The sequence below is a fragment of the Salvelinus namaycush genome, chromosome 22 (genome assembly GCF_016432855.1).
Source record: "Salvelinus namaycush isolate Seneca chromosome 22, SaNama_1.0, whole genome shotgun sequence".
Taxonomy (NCBI): domain Eukaryota; kingdom Metazoa; phylum Chordata; class Actinopteri; order Salmoniformes; family Salmonidae; genus Salvelinus; species Salvelinus namaycush.
The window spans coordinates 23244868-23265509 of record NC_052328.1 but is presented as its reverse complement, the minus strand read 5'-3'; positions in this window follow the sequence as shown (position 1 = coordinate 23265509).

Sequence of the window (20642 nt, the reverse complement as noted above, 5' to 3'; positions counted from 1 at the left end):
TGAGAGCGAGAGATGAAGGTATACAGTTGAAGTCGGAAGTTTACATACACAGGTTGGAGTCATTAACTCGTTTTCACAAATTTCTTGTTAACAAACTATAGTTTTGGCAAGTCGGTTAGGACATCTACTTTGTGCATGACACAAGTAATTTTTCCAACAATTGTTTACAGACAGATTATTTCACTTATAATTTACTGTATCACAATTCCAGTGGGTCAGAAGTTTACATACACTAAGTTGACTGTGCCTTTAAACAGCTTGGAAAATTCAAGAAAATGATGTCATGGTTTTAGAAGCTTCTGAAAGGCTAATTGACATCATTTGAGTCAATTGGAGGTGTACCTGTGGATGTATTTCAAGGCCTACTTTCAAACTCAGCGCCTCTTTGCTTGACATCATGGGAAAATCAAAAAAAATCAGCCAAGACCTCCAAACGCCTGAAGGTACCACGTTCATCTGTAAAAACAATAGTACGCAAGTATAAACACCATGGGACCACGCAGCCGTCATACCGCTCAGGAAGGAGACGTGTTCTGTCTCCTAGAGATGAACGTACTTTGGTACGAGAAGTGCAAATCAATCCCAGAACAACAGCAAAGGACCTTGTGAAGATGCTGGAGAAAACAGGTACAAAAGTATCTATATCCACAGTCAAACGAGTCCAATATCAACGTAACCTGAAAGGCCGCTCAACAAGGAAGAAGCCACTGCTCCAAAACTGCTATAAAAAAGCCAGACTACGGTTTGCAACTGCCCATGGGGACAAAGATCGTACTTTTTGGAGAAATGTCCTCTGGTCTGATGAAACAAAAATAGAACTGTTTGGCCATAATGACCATCGTTATGTTTGGAGGAAAAAGGGGGACGCTTGCAAGCTGAAGAACACCATCCCAACCGTGAAGCACGGGGGCGGCAGCATCATGTTGTGGGGGTGCTTTGCTGCAGGAGGGACTGATGCACTTCACAAAATAGATGGCATCATGAGGCAGGAAAATTATGTGGATATATTGAAGCAACATCTCAAGACATCAGTCAGGAAGTAAAAGCTTGGTCGCAAATGGGTCTTCCAAATGGACAATGACCCCAAGCATACTTCCAAAGTTGTGGCAAAATGGCTGAAGGACAAAAGTCAAGGTATTGGAGTGGCCATCACAAAGCCCTGACCTCAATCTTATAGAAAATGTGTGGGCAGAACTGAAAAACCGTGTGCGAGCAAGGAGGCCTACAAACCTGACTCAGTTACACCAGCTCTGTTAGGAGGAATGGGCCAAATTCACCCAACTTATTGTGGGAAGCTTGTGGAAGGCTACCCAAAACCTTTGACCCAAGTTAAACAATTTAAAGGCAATGCTCCCAAATACGAATTGAGTGTATGTAAACTTCTGACCCACTGGGAATGTGATGAAAGAAAATAAAAGCTGAAATAAATAATTCTCTCTAGTATTATTCTGACATTTCACATTCTTAAAATAAATTGGTGATCCTAACTGACCTAAGACAGGGTTGGCAGAGTTGCAAAGAAAAAGCCATATCTCAGACTGGCCAATAAAAATAAAAGATTAAGATGGGCAAAAGAACACATACACTGGACAGAGGAACTCTGCCTAGAAGGCTAGCATCCCGGAGTAGCCTCTTCAGTGTTGACGTTGAGACGGATGTTTTGAGGGTACTATTTAATGAATTTGTACTTGGATTAAATGTCAGGAATTGTGAAAAACTGAGTTTAAATGTATTTGGCTAAGGTGTATGTAAACTTCCGACTTCAACTGTACAGAAATGGTACTGAGCAATCAGCATACATCACACAGGGTTTTACATTTCACTCAGTGATTCAGCCACCATGGAACCAGAGAGGAGAGGTTTTCCATCATATAGCGCTCTGGTCATCTTCACTGGCTCCAGTCAATGATCCCTTAAATGGTTTACAGCAGGTTTTAGAGAAATCTTCAGGATGAGGTGGTTGGGATAGTAAACAGGAAGTTAACAAGCAAGGAAAGTAAACAGATGCTTTATATTCATAACCTTGATCCATATCTACATGTTTCCCATCTTGGATCAAAACAGGTGTTAAATTTAGTGCATCTCTGAAGGTTTACTCTTGTCTGAATCAGCTCAGTGGGAGGTCCACACCACTCTCATCCTGCTGAAACACAACAGGGATCATAGCAACATCGAATGGCCAATAAAATCGTCACAAATACAGCCCAGAACGACTAGCGTACTATCACTGTTGTGATGCCCCCATAGTGCAGCGGACCAAAAATTAGATGCCACATCCACCCAGGATGGCGGAAGAGTCCCAGGACCACGTGGTCCAGGCTGGGCTGGTGCTGCTATGATGGAGAGGGTAATTTAAAGTGGAGAGAGAGCTTCATTAGTACTGTATGAGGGAGGAAGAAGAGAGAAAGAGGATGTAAACTTGATGTGAATCTGAATCCCCAGTGTTAAGCATCATTCCCTCTGTCGTCCTCAGCTGACTATGGACACACACTCTGGGGACCAGACAGTGGGGGTCAGGCTGTATACAAACATACCCACACACACAAAGCCAAGTTTGTTGTTCCTCATAGACAAAACACACATGCATGCACACACACACACCTTGATTAACATTCTCCCGATTTTCCAATGAATAAAGCAGATAAACAAGCAATCCTTTTTTTCCTCATTTCTATATCTACGTTTCGTTTGTCTGAGATGGAGAGAATGAGAGGAATTGCATATGTGAGCAGGCGTAAAGGGGGAATAGATAGACGGCATGAGAGAAGCAGAGTTATCTGTTCCTCCTGATGGTTAATTTGTTCCATGTGAAATACTTTTTTTGTGGTTCAGGTGTAGTTGTGCCTGAAGGGGGTGTTAAATTGGGCTAGTCAGAATTAAGAAACTCTAAGTGAACTTTCCATACTCTATGAAGCAGACTTAATGGAACCAAAAGCTTAGCAAGAAAGAGAGAGTCACGCATTGTTGTTTTCGGATTTCCAAGCAAAGGTTTTAGTCACGCATGACTCCAGGAGCAAAGGAGTTTAACATTGTTGACCTGTGCTACAAGATCCCTTTATGCCAAAACACTTCACTTCATAATATTCTTTAAGGTTCATGAATGCAATATTGTGCGTCGCCCGTGGGGCGACGCACAATTGGCATAGCGTCGTCCGGGTTAGGGAGGGTTTGGCCGGTAGGGATATCCTTGTCTCAGTATGTAAAAATGTAATAAAATGTATGCACTCTACTGTAAGTCGCTCTGGATAAGAGCGTCTGCTAAATGACTAAAATGTAAAAATGAATGCTGTCAAATCTATACTTCTATCTTCCCTTTACTGAATTAAGAGCAGAGAGTAAGGCTCCGCAATGGGCAACATTAAATGTGCAATATGCAGAAATCGCTCTGCCATTTCCTGGTTGCAAAAATTTGAATAGTTGACCAAATTTCAGTTTATGTGGCAAAACAAGCCATGTGTAGTGTAGAGAATCATTGCACTATCTAAACCACTGTGAAATATCTTCTCAATAAGCAAAAATATTGTATTTTCAGCTTTTTGAAGCTGGTGTACAAAACCGAAAGCAAAAAAAATGCAAAAATATAACTTAAGAACGAGAAGCATAGAAATAGTGCACATAGAACAGCTCTACCACTTCTTAGATTTGCTTTCAATGAGAATGACACACACTAATGACACACACTACATGAATGACACACACTAACATCTCATTCCAAAATCATGGGAATGAATATGGAGTTGGTCCCCCCTTTGCTGCTATAACAGCCTCCACTCTTTTGGGAAGGCTTTCCACTAGATGTTGGAACATTGCTGCAGGGACTTGCTTCCATTCAACCACAAGAGCATTAGTGAGGTCGGGCACTGATGTTGGGTGATTAGGCCTGGCTTGCAGTTGGCATTCCAATTCATCCCAAAGGTGTTCGATGGGGTTGAGGGCATTCCAATTCATCCCAAAGATGTTCGATGGGGTTGAGGTCAGGTCAAGTTCTTCCACACCGATCTTGACAAACTATTTCTGTATGCACCTCGCTTTGTGCACGGGGGCATTCAGGAAAGGGCCTTCCCCAAACTAATTTGGAACCACAGAATCGTCTAGAATGTCATTGTATGCTGTAATATTAAGATTTCCATTCACTGGAACTAAGGGGCCTAGCCCGAACCATGAAAAACAACCGCAGACCATTATTCTTCCTCCACCAAACTTTACAGTGGCACTATGCATTGGGGCAGGTAGCGCTTTCCTGGCATCCGCCAAACCCAGATTCGTCCGTCGGACTGTCAGATGGTAAAGCGTGATTCATCACTCCAGAGAACGCGTTTCCACTGCTTCAGAGTCCAATGGTGGCAAGCTTTACACCACTCCAGCTGACGCTTGTAATTGCGCATGGTGATCTTAGGCTTGTGTGCGGCTGCTCGGCCATGGAAACCCATTTCCTGAAGCTCCCGATGAACAGTTCTTGTGTCCTGACGTTGCTTCCAGAGGCAGTTTGGAACTCTGTAGTGAGTGTTACAACCCAGGACAGACAATTCTTACGCGCTTCAGCACTTGGCGGTCCCGTTCTGTGAGCTTGTGTGGCATATCACTTCGCGGCTCAGCCGTTGTTGCTCCTAGACGTTTCCACTTCACAATAACAGCTTTTACAGTTGACAGAGCCAGCTCTAGCAGGGTAGAAATTTGATGAACTGACTTGTTGGAAAGGTGGCATCCTATGCCAGTGCCACGTTCAAAGTCACTGAGCTCTTCAGTGAGGCCATTCTACTGCCAATGTTTGTCTATGGAGATTGCATGGCTGTGTGCTCAATTGTATACACCTGTCAGCAACAGGTGTGGCTGAAATAGCCGAATCCACTAATTTAAAGTAATGTCCACCTACACTATATATGCAAAAGTATCTATAACTCACATTTCTATGTGAATTTGGTTGGGATGCCCAAAACGTTACATATTGCAGCTTTAAAGATCTTACTCATATGGATGCCTCACTCCCCCTACGTGACTTCCATACTAACTACAGTACTACCTACCACGCAGGGGGTGGCTGACCCTGCTCTGGAGAGCCTCTGGGTATGAAGGTTTTTGCTCCAAGCCTTGCACAGTATAATGTGTGTTAGAGCAGGGCTGGAGCAAAAGCCTGACCAAACACAATGCTATTTCTCTGTAAACAAATTAACTACAGACTTTCAGCATGCTTATAGAGAAGGTTACTCAACATGTACTGCACTGACACAAATGATTGATGATTGGTTGAAAGAAATTGATAGTAAGAAGATTGTGGGAGCTGTACAGTTAGATTTCAGTGCAGCCTTTGATATTATTGACCATAACCTGTTGTTGAGTAAACTTTTGTGTTATAGCTTTTCAACCTCTGCCATATCGTGGATTCAGAGCTATCTATCTAATATAACTCTTTAATGGAAGCTTCTCTAATTTTAAACATGTAAAGGGTGGTGTACCCCAGGGCAGCTCTCTAGGCCCTCTACTCTTTTCTATTCTTAACAATGACCTGCCACTGGCATTAAATAAAGCATTTGTGTCCATATGTGCTGATAATTCAACCATAAATGCATCAGCAACCACAGCTAATGAAGTCACTGAAACCATTAACAAAGAGTTGCAGTCTGCTCTGAAATGGGTGACCAGTAATAAACTTGTCCTGACATCTCTAACACTAAGAGCATTGTGTTTGGTACAAATCATTCCCTATGTCCTAGACCTCAGCTGAATCTGGTAATGAATTGAGTGGCTGTTGAACAAGTTGAGGTGACTAAATTACTTGGTGTTACCTTAGATTGTAAACTGTCATGGTCAAAACATAAAGATTCAATGGTTGTAAAGATAGGGAGAGGTCTGTCTGAAATAAAATGATGCTCTGCTTTTTTGACACCACAGTCCAAAAAGCAAGTTCTGCAGGCTCTAGTTTTGTCTTATTTTGATTATTGTTCCGTCGTGTGCTGCAAGGAAAGACCTAGATAAGCTGCAGCTTGCCCAGAACAGAGCGGCACGTCTTGCTCTTCATTGTAATCAGAGGGCTAATATAAATACTATGCATGCCAGTCTCTCTTGGCTAAGAGTTGAGGAGAGACTGACTGCATCACTTATTTTTATTAGAAACATTAACGTGTTGAAAAGCCCAAATTGTTTGCATAGTCAACTTACACACAGCTCATACACACTTACCTCACCAGACATTCCACCAGGGGTCTTTTCACAGTCCCCAAATCCAGAACAGTATTATATAGAGCCATTATTGCATGGAACTCCATTCCTTCTCATATTGTCAAATGAACAGCAAACCTGGATTCAAAAAACAGATAAAGCAACACCTCACGGCACAACGCATCTCCCCAATTTGACCTAGATAGTTTGTGTGTATGTATTGATATGTAGGCTACGTGTGCCTTTTAAAAAAATGTTTTTAGTTCCGTCCTTGAACTGTTCTTGTCTATTAATGTTCTGTATTACGCCATGTTTCAAGTTTTGTGTGGGAAGGAAGAGTCACTGCTGTTTTCGCAACAGCTAACAGGGATCTTAATAAAATACCTGCACGCCAGTAGCTCTCCAGGAGGAAGGTTGGAGGAAGGTTGTCTAACCCCTGCTAGTTTAGCTGGACAGGAAGCTCCCTCTGCGTGGCCTCCCTCTGTGTGGTTGTCTCACTCCTGTGTGGTTCACCTTCATTGGGGAGGACAGGCTCATAGTAATGGTTGGAACGAAATGAATGGAACAGTATCAAACACATAGTTTCTGTGTGTTTGATACCATTCCATTCACTCCATTCCAGACATTATTATGAGCCATGTCCTCCCCTCTCAAGCCTCTTGTGGTGTGGTTGTTTCCTCTGCCCCTAGGCACAGCAACTTCACAGGGCAGCCAGCCAGAGGGGAGGATTAATATTAATTACCTTTGAATAACTCAAAGATTCATTTATGCAAGATAATGCAAATACAAGGTCTTTCAGGTCTGTTTTTCTTCTCAGAAATCCACCTCTTTAAATAGCATCCCCCTGTATAACACTGACACATCTGTGTCTCCTTCAGTCACGCAGTTCTCTTTCTACTTCCTGTGTGACATGGGGCCGAATGGGCTTTTCTGTGATGTGTCTTGTGTCATAACTCTCCTGTAACGATCTGAAGGATCAGGTTACAGTGGGTCCGCTCTACAGTGTGCTCTCTCTCGTAGAGGGGAGAGAGAGGGAAGTCGGCTGTTTTATGGCGGTCGTAAAATTCGCTGCCTCGATGCTCTGTAGTGTTTGAGATTGGAATGTAAATTGTGGAACACAGAGAGACATTTGGATGTCAAAAGTTTGAATAATTAAACAATATTTCTATTTTTGAGAATGTGGGAGTGGGAGTGGTCCGTGGACACTTCTCATGAAGGACAGGAAACCCACATTACTGTATCTCTGTTTGTGTACACTTCTCAATTATCAGGTTTACATCTAAATGTTGTGAAACGTATGTGATTACATATGAAACTATTTGTGAAAAGATGAAATGTGATGTTAGCCTTCTAAATAAGAGTATGGATTTTCATATAAAGTTTAACTAGTCAGTGGCCACACCCCCGTGAGCCAGACATTATATCAGGCATCATGGAACCGCCTTTTTCTACTCCAGAATAAAAGGACTCGTGATAACATTTACATTTAGTCAAGATAGGGAGTTCCCACATTGAAATGGCTGGAACTCTGACATTTTCAACAGAAAATAAGTAATACTCTATGCTAAAAAGACCCACGGTAAACCGGACGTATCGAATGGTTAAGAAGACCAGAAAATATGGAGCTGACGCTACATGTTGAAATGGTTAAGAACTACAACTCTACCAAAGGAGAAGACCAGAGAACGCCAGGGACTTTTTCTTTGTATCATGTAGCACCCAATGTATAACTAATTGTGTGTGTGATTATGTAATTCTGTGATTGATTAAGTTAGTTAGCAACCAATTTGTATATCGCTGATTCATGATTTAGGCTAGGGTTCGTGCAGATAACCAAGAGTTTGCGACATTCAAGAATATGACTGATGAGGTAATAATAATACATTAATACAAGAGTGTACTCGATTAGATATGAAAATATCTGAAGAGTTATATTCAGAAATTGAAACTCTATAAACAGCATATTCCCGTGGTGCCCCGACTTCCTAGTTAATTAAAGTTACATGATTAGTTTAATCACATAATTAAATTACACAAAGAATTGATTTGATAAGATACAGTCTTCACATTTAATGATAGTCAACGACACGACATTTGATGCTCCCGTGTGAGGAATCTAAGATAGAATGAGGCATTTATTTTGATTCAGCCTATATAAAATTGAAAAGCAGATTGCATTATACACCCATATTATGTTAAACTGTAGGCGAGTTGTAGACAGGAATTATTAGTTGTGTGTGTTTGCCCATAGAAGTTGTGCCGGTGTCGCGTATCTGATGACGTCTTATGCGTTGGTAAAGTTAGTGATAACATTTCTAGTACTTGGATAACAATCCAGCTAATTACAGAAATTAGAGAAATAGACACCTTGGGCCAAACGTGCTATTTCTGTCTCCCGTGTTTCAGAACCGGGTAGACTCGGTCGTTATTCATTTATCGAGCAAGGACACAGAGCCAGCCGATTGAAATTTGAGGAGCTATTAGCTTGACAAAGCGATAATTCTCTGTCCCTCGCGGTTTCAGTAGTGTGAGTAGCCTCTGTGTATTTCTTTGTTTACCGCGTGTTCCGGTTAAAACATCGCAAAAAATATTGGCAAAAAGTTTTGAAAGTAAGACGATTACTAGCAAAACCATTCCCTTGTTTAAGGGGATCCTATGTTATGCTTCAAAGTGTACAAAGTAGGATTAGCTGGCATGAGATGCTAAGCTAACAAAGGAGAACAGCCATTTTGTTTTTCCTGTGTCACGTTGAAATTCCTCCGTCTGGGGCGATGGAAGTCCCGCCCTTTGTACTTCTGTTTGACTTCAGCTTTCTGTGAACAGACCCCTGGGGGTGAAGAATCACCAATATATTTTTTTAAATAATTATTTAGGTGACACCCAACATGTACCATGTTTAACAAGTGGTTACTTATGATATCCAGCCAATCTCAACTGATTGGATATCGATGTCTCATTCAATTAAACTAATAAGTAAAATTGCCAGACTTACCTTTTTCAAATGGACATTTTAAATAATATCCAAATCGATTGGTTTCTACAAATGAGACAATTAAGACTTTTCCACATTAACCTTGATACAGCAACGCTCTCAGGTTAATTAAAGTTTAATTCCCAAATAGCCTATACAGGTTTGATTTATCATTAACATTGATTAATCAGTCAAATTTGCTTTTGCAAAGCCCATTCAGTACTACCCAGCACTGAAGGAAGTCCCACCTTCGTGGGAATCCCATGTGGCTTCAGCCACTAAGTGACCCTAGTGGTGACATTTGAACTACTGGTTACACTTATGATAATTCAGACAATCTCAATTGATTGGATATCATCATCTCATTCAATTTAATACGTCTAATAATGTGCAAGCTATCAGAGGGAGTGGTCCCCACTCCACCGCTAATTAGTGAACCCTCTGAACTCAGCAGCAATACCAACCCTAACTATGCCATTAGCGGGAAAAACTACAGCGTCACTAAAGCGTGACTACCCAATCAAGCAACCGGAGGAGTCCGGTACTCAAAAGAGTGAAGACGATAGAAGGTTTCAGACTTTGCCTCCCTCATGTGTCCCTCAGTCTTCTCCTCTTGGCCTTTCGGCCCCAATTTCCCCACAGGATGCTGCCAACCTTCTCCGCCCACACGGCGTGGAACGCCTTGACAAACTCGTCAAGAATTTACCCACCTTTGACCCCGTTCCAGGTCAGCCAAACGATATTGAGACGTTCCTAGCTGACAAAGAGGACGCATTGGATGGCTACCGGAATGCTACGGGTTCTGGCAGGGTTTACCTGTTGAAGCGAATGTCGAATAGACACATGATATGTTTCATTCGTCTACAACAGCAACACATGCAAAATGACTACGCTAAACTTGCCACAGCCTTGAAATTAGAATTCAGTGGTTCTGCAACTCGCAAACACAATAGATCACTGGCTAACACTGACAAACAAGCTCGGAATTAACACCCACAAGCTTACTATCATAGGCTTTGTTCAGCTTACTTTGGCCTACTCACTGAAACAGGAATGGAAGAGCTGTTACCATTTAAACAAATGTTCCTGTCGAACATGTATCCCACCTTCATTACCTACTTGGAACCCTACAGCCCACGTTGGCTTGCCTATCTTACAACTCAGAGAGCTTGCAAGCACAGCTTTTGAGGCATCAAAAGCTTGCAACGCTAAGAGCCCTGACTACTCGGTTTTGAAGTTTGACCAGGAGCACTCACTCCAGTTAGAGAGTGCATTATCATGTATTGGAGCATTGAGAGATGACGCACAACAATGGTTTCTACCACAAAACAACGACTCCAATAACCACCGCAATCGAAATAACAGTAATGTATGTCGCCATTGAAATGACTACCGCTACAATGGACCTGTTCGCTACGTTCCTGCACCTAACCCACACAAAGTGTCAAGGCACAAGAGTAACAAAGGGTTAAAGGACAATCAAAACGTAGACCAATGTTCTCTAGAAGTTCCACTACGTGATGAACTAAAGTGAGAAAGAATTGAGAAAAGGGTAAAAGATAAGTCATAAGGACTAGATGGGGATTTGCCGGACACCAGGTCCGCAGGAATTAACACCCTTAGCAAGGAAGTTAAAAATCTAATTTCTCCTGCTCTCACTCGAGACCCTATCCAGCACCCGTTTGTTAAAGAAACAAGCCCACAGGCTTTGTCGATAGACTCTGATCAAATATTGTGAAGAAAAATTGTGAAAAGCTTCGCTAAAACAATGCCCAATCAAAATCAGAAAAGTCGATCCGTTTTCACCTTGAACAGAAATGGCACATCACGTAGTTGCGAACGACCACTCCACTTTGCGGGGAATATGTCCACTAAACGCGACTCTAAACGGCCATACCTGAAACAGTCCTGGAGGAATGCTTAACTTGTCATGCGCTAATTGATTCGGGCGCGACAATATCGCTCATCTCTCAAACATTGTTTGATGATCTCAAAATGGCTTTGAAGCCAACTAAACGTTGATTAAAAGTGGAATGATACGATACTATACTTCAAGGTTTCACTCAGACTACCTCGCCTCTCTCATTGAGAATCATGCTGAAACTACACTTCCAGGACATATCGCTTGTTTACCCTGTGTATGTTACCAGCCTCGAATCTGAACCCCTGCTACTCGGAGCAGACTTGATGGATCGGTTACTCACAATGATGGATTGGAAAACCAACCATGTATGGTCACAGGATACAGTGCCTTCTCCACTGACCACACTGGCTTCCCTTAACGCTATCTGCAACGCAGTCATCCACGAGGGGTATCGGTGAAAAGCACCCCTTGATATAAAGACGTTTCGAAACCTCTTGGTGCTGAATCTGATCCAAGGAGATATTACGATATCTCGACACATTCAATCAGCAGCTGATTGACCATTCTTTTCATGATTTCGAGCCAGCAGTCTCTGTGAATGAGCAACTTGAAGTCGTGCAATACTGTAGTTGAGATGAACTTCTCTTGCCCTTCGGACACTTCCGCAAGTACTGCGGCCGAGACTACGTGCAACACTGTACGAGGCTGCCAGAGAAGAAAACAAATCTAGTTCAAAACTCCCCTATGAGAACAGTGAGGAGCAGACAGTCCCCTAAACGGGATAACCTTAGAACACATCTAAGATATTACTGAGGTGTACCACACTGGTCGTAAAAGAAGTCCAGTAGATGTTCCACCTCCAAAACAAATGGCAAAAATAATCATGTCATGTGTAGTTTCAACTACAATGCAACTAGTAAAATGTTCTAATCATGTGTTCCAGTAGGATAACATTTCAGAATAAATTGGTAGGATAACTGGTCCCCTTGAGTACCAGTATCAATGCCAGCATAGTCAGTCCAGCAACAATCAGTAAGAGGATTAGATATCTCACAAGTCAAATTGCTATTGATAAGAGCGATAGAGGAGTTAGTAGCCACTCAGATGGCAACACGTGTAAGGGAATCTCCAGAACACTCTTCTGATAGTTAACACACATGCAACTAATAAATAGAACCCTCCATTCAGGAGGAAAGTTATCAGAAGTCATGAACCATGATCACACCGCGTACAACTGGTGAGGTTAGCTCCTCCGTGGATAACATAGCTATGAAATTGACTCCTTCATACCTATCACCACTACAATGGTGTAAGACACATTGACGTGTAGTAAAATCACTACAGGTCCCCTTTACACGTCTTGAGGTCGACATCAATTCTTACTGACCTCAAGGCATTGACCTGGAAATGATCTGATGACGTCAGACTCATTCTGAACAGGTTGCAGCCTACCCGGATACTTGGTTTCTTTCCCTTGGTATGTGCGCTTGTGTAAGCACAAACACACATGTAACATTTAATGAGGATTTATGCTCAGATCCCTTAACTTCACTAGGGTAGGGGGCAGCATTCGGAATTTTGGATGAAAAGCGTGCCCAAATTAATACGCCTGCTACTCAGGCCCAGAAGATAGGATATGCATCTAATTAGTAGATTTGGATAGAAAACACTCTAAAGTTTCCAAAACGGTTAAAATAATGTCTGTGAGTATAACAGAACTTATATGGCAGGCGAAAACCAGAGGAAAATCCAACCAGGAAGTACTATTATTTTGAAAGGCTGTTTTTCCATTGTAAGCCTATCCACCATACAAAGACTTAGGACCCAGTTCACGAGCTCCGTGTCTTCCTCTACATGTGACCAGTCTTTAGGCATTGTTTCAGGTTTCTACTCTGAAAAATGAGGGAGATACAGCACTTTCAATCAGTGGCCAGTGGAAATTTCCATTCATCAGCCATGCGCCCTGATTGGGAACGCGCCTTTCTTGTTTCTCCTTTCCTATTGACGAAGCTTTTGTCCGGTTGAAATATTATTGATTATTTATGACAAAAACAACCGGAGGATTGATTTTAAACATCGTTTGGCATGTTTCTACTAACTTTTATTGTACTTTTTAAAAACTTTTCATCTGGAATTAGTGCACGAGCCTTTTGTTACTGGATTACTGGACAAAACGTGCAAACAAAAAGGAGGTATTTGGTCATAAAGAGCGACATTATCGAACAAAACGAACATTTATTGTCTAACATGGAGACCTGGGAGTGCCACCAGATGAAGATCATCAAAGGTAAGTGATTAATTTGAATGCTATTTCTGACTTTTGTGACACTCTCCTTGGCTGGAAAATGTCTGTATGGGTTTCTGTGGCAAGGTGCAGACCTAACATAATCGCAAAGTGTGCTTTCGCCGTAAAGCGTTTTTGAAATCTGACACAGCGGTTGCATTAAGGAGAAGTTTATCTTTATTACCATGAATAACACTTATATCGTTTATCAATGTTAATGATGAGTATTTCTGAAATTTGATGTGGCTCTCTGCACTTTCACCAGATGTTTGTTTGAGACAATGCATTTCTGACCATAACGCGCCAATGTAAACTGAGATTTTTGGATATAAATATGAACTTTATCGAACAAAACATACATGTATTGTGTAACATGAAGTCCTATGAGTGCCATCTGATGAAGATCATCAAAGGTTAGTGATGAATTTGATCTCTATTTCTGCTTTTTGTGACTCCTCTCTTTGGCTGGAAAAATGGCTGTATGGTTCTGTGACTAGGTGCTGACCTAACATAATCGCATGGTATGCTTTCGCAGTAAAGCCTTTTTGAAATCGGACACTGTGGTTGGATTTACAACAAGTTTATCTTTAAAATGGTGGATAATACTTGTATGTTTGAGGAATTTTAATTATGGGGTTTCTGTTGTTTTGAATATGGCGCCCTGGAATTTCACTGGCTGTTGTCGAGGTGGGATGCTACCGTCCCACTTGTACCAGAGAGGTTAACTTCTCTGCGCTACGGGATCATTTTCCTAAACAACCTCTGAATTGCAGGGCGCAAAATATTACTAAAAATATTTATAATCATGCAATCACAAGTGAAATATACCAAAACATAGCTTAGCTTGTTGTTAATCCAACTATCGTGTCAGATTTTGAAAATATGCTTTGCAGCGAAAGCAATCTCAGTTTTTGTGAGTGTATCAATCAATGCTAGAACAGCTAGCCCCAAATTAGCATGGTCACGAAAGTCAGAAAAGCAATGAAATTAATCGCTTACCTTTGATAATCTTCGGATGTTTGCACTCACGAGACTCCCAGTTACACAATAAATGTTATTTTGTTCGATAAATATTACTTTTATAACAAAAAACGCCATTTGGGTTGAGCGTTATGTCAGAAAACTACAGCCTCGTTCCGGTCCTGAAAGGCAGAAGACAATTCCCAAAAGCATCAGATTCAAAAATATTACTAAAAATATTTATAATCATGCAATCACAAGTGAAATATACCAAAACACAGCTTAGCTTGTTGTTAATCCACCTATCGTGTCAGATTTTGAAAATATGCTTTGCAGCGAAAGCAATCTAAGCTTTTGTGAGTATATCAATCAATGCTAGAACAGTTAGCCTTATATTAGCTTGGTTAGCTTGGTCACGAAAGTCAGAAAAGCAATAAAATGAATCGCTTACCTTTGATCATCTTCGGATGTTTGCACTCACGAGACTCCCAGTTACACAACAAATGTTATTTTTGTTCGATAAATATTACTTTTATAACAAAAAAACGCCATTTGGGTTGTGCGTTATGTTCAGAAAACCAAAGCCTCGTTCCATTCGACGAAAATTCCAAAAAGTTTCCGTAATGGTCGTAGAAACATGTCAAATGTTTTTTATAATCAATCCTCAGGTTTTTTTTAACAAACATAATCGATAATATTTCAACCGGACCGTAACCTATTCAATAAGAGAGAAAAAGAAAATGGAGAGCTACCCTCTCGCGCGCAGGAACTAATCAGAGGACACCTGACTAGTTTTGAAAAATCTTGCTCATTTTTCAAAATAAAAGCCTGAAACTATGTCTAAAGCCTGGTCACAGCCTGAGGAAGCCATTGGAAAAGGAATCTGGTTGATACCCCTTTAAATGGAAGAAAGACGGGCCAGGAAACACAGATAAAAAAATAAAAAAAACACTTCCGGGTTAGATTTTCTCAGGTTTTCGCTTGCAGAATCAGTTTTGTTATACTCACAGACAATATTTTGACAGTTTTGGAAACTTTGGAGTGTTTTCTATCCTAATCTGTAAATTATATGCATATTCTACGATCTGGACCTGAGAAATAGTCCATTTACCTTGGGAACGTTATTTTTAAAAAATAATAATAATCTGACCCCTATCGTCAAGAGGTTTTAAGGGTCAGAACAAAATACCAGCCTTAGAGTACATTTTCAACTTTACTAAGTCCTTTTGACTCTACAGCTACAGTACTCATCAGTTTCCCCACAGAGATCCATAGGTCATCCCTGTAGACTGCCCGAAGCTGGTTCCTTACAGCTGTAGACATATCATGTAGTTATCAACTTAGGATAGTGCCCTAAGCAACACACCACAAATTAGGAACGCCCTAGATATGGCATTAGACAATGCCATGATAGGGCCATTTTGCCAAGACTTGGACGTATATAGAATACAGTCCAATTAGATGAAGGTGTGATAACTATATTTTGTATATGTTTTGTTTATGCTTTCATTCCTTTTCGTTTAATTTCCTTTGACACTTAGGAAGTGATAGAGCCATAAACAACTTCCCCATACAACCGTCACTTAGTGCCACAACACCGCTCATTTGGGAAGAAATGTAATTATGTATTTCATGAGTGTGTGTGCGTTGTTAACATCTGCCTAAGTTACTGCCTAGATCAACTAGCCTGGACGACGGGTCCAGAAAGGCAATCCCAACTCGGACATCCACAGCCCATCTTTGTGGCGGGTCCTGCTCCATTTGCAGAAATCCTACCCGGGTTGACCACCAGAGGGGGACTGCAACGGCAATCACCAACCAGACATCCTTTGCCCATCCTTGTGGTGGACCGCTCCGCTCTTAGAGAGCCTACCAAGGTCAACCACCAGAGGGGGACCGCAACAATGATCCACAGCCAGGACATCACGTGGTCATTATTTTTTTATGTTGGTTTGCAACTTGCAGGATAATCACAAGATTGAACCCACCAGAGGGGGACTGTCATAACTCTCCTGTAACGATCTGAAGGATCAGGTTAAAGTGGGTCAGCTCTACAGCGTGCTCTCGCTCGTAGAGGGGGGAGAGCGGGAAGTCGGCTGTTTTATGGCAGTCGTAAAATACGCTGCCTCGATGCTCTGTAGTGTTTGAGATTGGAATGTAAACTGTGGAACACAGAGAGACACTTGGACATAAAAAGTTTGAATAATTGCACAATATTTATATTTTTGAGAATGTGGGAGTGGTCCGTGGACACTTACGGGACAGTCATGTCAAGTGTGTTTCATTTGGTGATCTCATGAAGGACAGGAAATCCACATTACTGTATCTATATTTGTGTACACTTCTCAATTATCAGGTTTACATCTAAATGTTGTGAAACGTATGTGATTACATATGAAACTATTTGTGAAAAGATGAAATGTGATGTTAGCCTTCTAAATAAGAGTATGGATTTTCATATAAAGTTTAACTAGTCAGTGGCCACACCCCCGTGAGCCAGACATTACATCAGGCATCATGGAACCGCCCTTTTCTACTCCAGAATAAAAGGACTCGTGACAACATTTACATTTAGTCAAGATAGGGAGTTCCCATATTGAAATGGCTGGAACTCTGAAACTTTCCACAGAAAAGAAGTACTACTCGATGCCAAAGAGACCCACAGTTAGCTGGACGTCTCGAATGGTTAAGAAGACCAGAAAATATGGAGCTGACGCTACATGTTGAAATGGTTAAGAACTACAACTCTACCAAAGGACAAGACCAGAGAACGTGGAGATCATTACCACGTTGAAATGGCGAAGAAATCTACAAAGAATAATTATTCAGACTGCAGCTGTTTAAATACTTTAGTCTGGTAAAGGCATCTGATTCTAAGAACAATTCCGAATGGTACTCTGAAGTATCCATTCTAACTATGACAGGCTGTGACTTCTGGGGAACGCAAGCAGAGACTTTTCTGTCGACTCTCTCCAGTAGATGGACCGGCGACCACAGAGAGAGACAACAAGACATACGCTCATAAATATGTGAATTGTCATTTCTTTTCAAATCAGCGGTTGTTCATATTCAAAGTATTAGCAATTTCTATGAGTGTAGTTATCAGCTATGAGTTTCCCGCTCTTGAGTGGTCCCTACCCCCTTTCCTTTGTCTACCAAGCCGTCATATCGGTTTCGTCCGCTAGGGACTTTTTCTTTGTATCATGTAGCACCCAATGTATAACTAATTGTATATCGCCGATTCGTGCAGATATCCAAGGGTTTGCGACATTCAAGAATATGACTGATGAGGTAATAATAATACATTAATACAAGAGTGTACTCGATAAGATATGAAAATATCTGAAGAGTTATATTCGGAAATTGAAACTCTATAAACAACATATTCCCGTGGTGCCCCAATTTCCTAGTTAATTAAAGTTACATGATTAGTTTAATCACGTAATTAAATTACACATAGAGAATTGATTTGATAAGATACAGTCTTCACATTTAATGATAGTCAATGACACAACACTCACTAAAGGTGGGCTAGCATCTTAGGGGTAATACCAGTGCTAATGCAAAATAATACAACTAATATCTGGCTCTGGCCTCTAACCCAGCTCAATATCAAACATTCCAGCGCTGTCATCATCAAGGCGCGTCACACTGAATGTCCTGATCAGATCAGTCCAGTTCCCTGGGTATCACAGAAACTTCTGACACTCAAGAGTGCCCCAAGGTATGTTTCTGACTGTCAGCCTCTCTGAAGTCAATAAAACCGCAGCTATTTTATACTGTCAAGCTAGTAACTGGGTCTTCAGATGTGGTCTGCTGGCAGTCAATCAGAAAATTCTCCAGAACATGGCAGGGTAAATTAAACAGACAGCGGAACATGGAGAAGAGAGGAGAGAGACCCCTTGAGAAGGGATCAAGAGAGAGAGAACGCTTACAGAGAGACAGACATTGATTGAGAAATGGAGATGGAGGGAAACAAATATCATAAGCAAAGGAGAGGAAAATAATACTCAGAGAGAGGGAGAACAAGAGTGAGACTACTTAGATTGTAGTGTGCACTCTCTGGTCCTGTGTGTTATTGTTCAGTACATGAACTCGCCCTGAAGTTACATCTAGGGGATTGCATTCATGTTCACACCTTACACTCTAACTTTAAAAATGACAAAGTCTCTCACCTCTCCCTTTAAGTCCCTATCCACACCGTTAGCGTCAGGGTCAACTGTGTAAAAACATGTACAATCCTACTGGGATTATATCGGAGAGGAATAGGATTTAGGTTATCCACCGTACTGAATATAAAGTCTGTATGTAGTAGTCTGAATGTACAAGTTTGTAAGCATTCCCTGTTTTACTATGCATTGAAACTGTACGTGTTTTCAATCCCACAGGTAATCTGCTGTGGCTGAACCAAGACACTCCATTGGGATCAGTTAGAGCATGGGTGACAGAGCATGGGTCGTCCATCTCATATCAACACTATCATGCGCGCGTACACTCGAGCGCACACACACCCTAACATCCCTCTTCTTCTTCACTGAATTAAGACAGACTCACCTCCGAGGTGGAACATAGAAAAATAGAAACAACCCCAGCCTGGCTCAGATAGCTACCTAGCCCTCTATTAGTCATCTGGCTGGTCTGAAGACATGAAACAACCCCAGCCTGGCTCAGATAGCTACCTAGCCCTCTATTAGTCATCTGGCTGGTCTGAAGACATGAACCAACCCCAGCCTGGCTCAGATAGCTACCTAGCCCTCTATTAGTCATCTGGCTGGTCTGAAGACATGAAACAACCCCAGCCTGGCTCAGATAGCTACCTAGCCCTCTATTAGTCATCTGGCTGGTCTGAAGACATGAACCAACCCCAGCCTGGCTCAGATAGCTACCTAGCCCTCTATTAGTCATCTGGCTGGTCTGAAGACATGAAACAACCCCAGCCTGGCTCAGATAGCTACCTAGCCCTCTATTAGTCATCTGGCTGGTCTGAAGACATGAAACAACCCCAGCCTGGCTCAGAAAGCTACCTAGCCCTCTATTAGTCATCTGGCTGGTCTGAAGACATGAAACAACCCCAGCCTGGCTCAGAAAGCTACCTAGCCCTCTATTAGTCATCTGGCTGGTCCGAAGACATGAAACAACCCCAGCCTGGCTCAGATAGCTACCTAGCCCTCTATTAGTCATCTGGCTGGTCCGAAGACATGAAACAACCCCAGCCTGGCTCAGATAGCTACCTAGCCCTCTATTAGTCATCTGGCTGGTCTGAAGACATGAAACAACCCCAGCCTGGCTCAGATAGCTACCTAGCCCTCTATTAGTCATCTGGCTCGTCTGAAGACATGAAACAACCCCAGCCTGGCTCAGATAGCTATCTAGCCCTCTATTAGTCATCTGGCTGGTCTGAAGACATGAAACAACCCCAGCCTGGCTCAGATAGCTACCTAGCCCTCTATTAGTCATCTGGCTGGTCTGAAGACATGAAACAACCCCAGACTGGCTCAGATAGCTACCTAGCCCTCTATTAGTCATCTGGCTCGTCTGAAGACATGAAACAACCCCAGCCTGGCTCAGATAGCTACCTAGCACTCTATTAGTCATCTGGCTGGTCTGAAGACATGAAACAACCCCAGCCTGGCTCAGATAGCTACCTAGCCCTCTATTAGTCATCTGGCTGGTCTGAAGACATGAAACAACCCCAGCCTGGCTCAGATAGCTACCTAGCCCTCTATTAGGCATCTGGCTGGTCTGAAGACATGAAACAACCCCAGCCTGGCTCAGAAAGCTACCTAGCCCTCTATTAGTCATCTGGCTGGTCTGAAGACATGAAACAACCCCAGCCTGGCTCAGATAGCTACCTAGCCCTCTATTAGTCATCTGGCTGGTCTGAAGACATGAAACAACCCCAGCCTGGCTCAGAAAGCTACCTAGCCCTCTATTAGTCATCTGGCTGGTCCGAAGACATGAAACAACCCCAGCCTGGCTCAGAAAGCTACCTAGCACTGTATTAGTCATCTGGCTAGTCCGAAGACATGAAACAACCCCAGCCTGGCTCAGATAGCTACATAGTCCTCTATTAGTCATCTGGCTGGTCCGAAGACATGAAACAACCCCAGCCTGGCTCAGATAGCTACCTAGCCCTCTATTAGTCATCTGCCTGGTCCGAAGACATGAAACAACCCCAGCCTGGCTCAGATAGCTACCTAGCCCTCTATTAGTCATCTGGCTGGTCCGAAGACATGAAACAACCCCAGCCTGGCTCAGATAGCTACCTAGCCCTCTATTAGTCATCTGGCTGGTCCGAAGACATGAAACAACCCCAGCCTGGCTCAGATAGCTACCTAGCCCTCTATTAGTCATCTGGCTGGTCCGAAGACATGAAACAACCCCAGCCTGGCTCAGATAGCTACCTA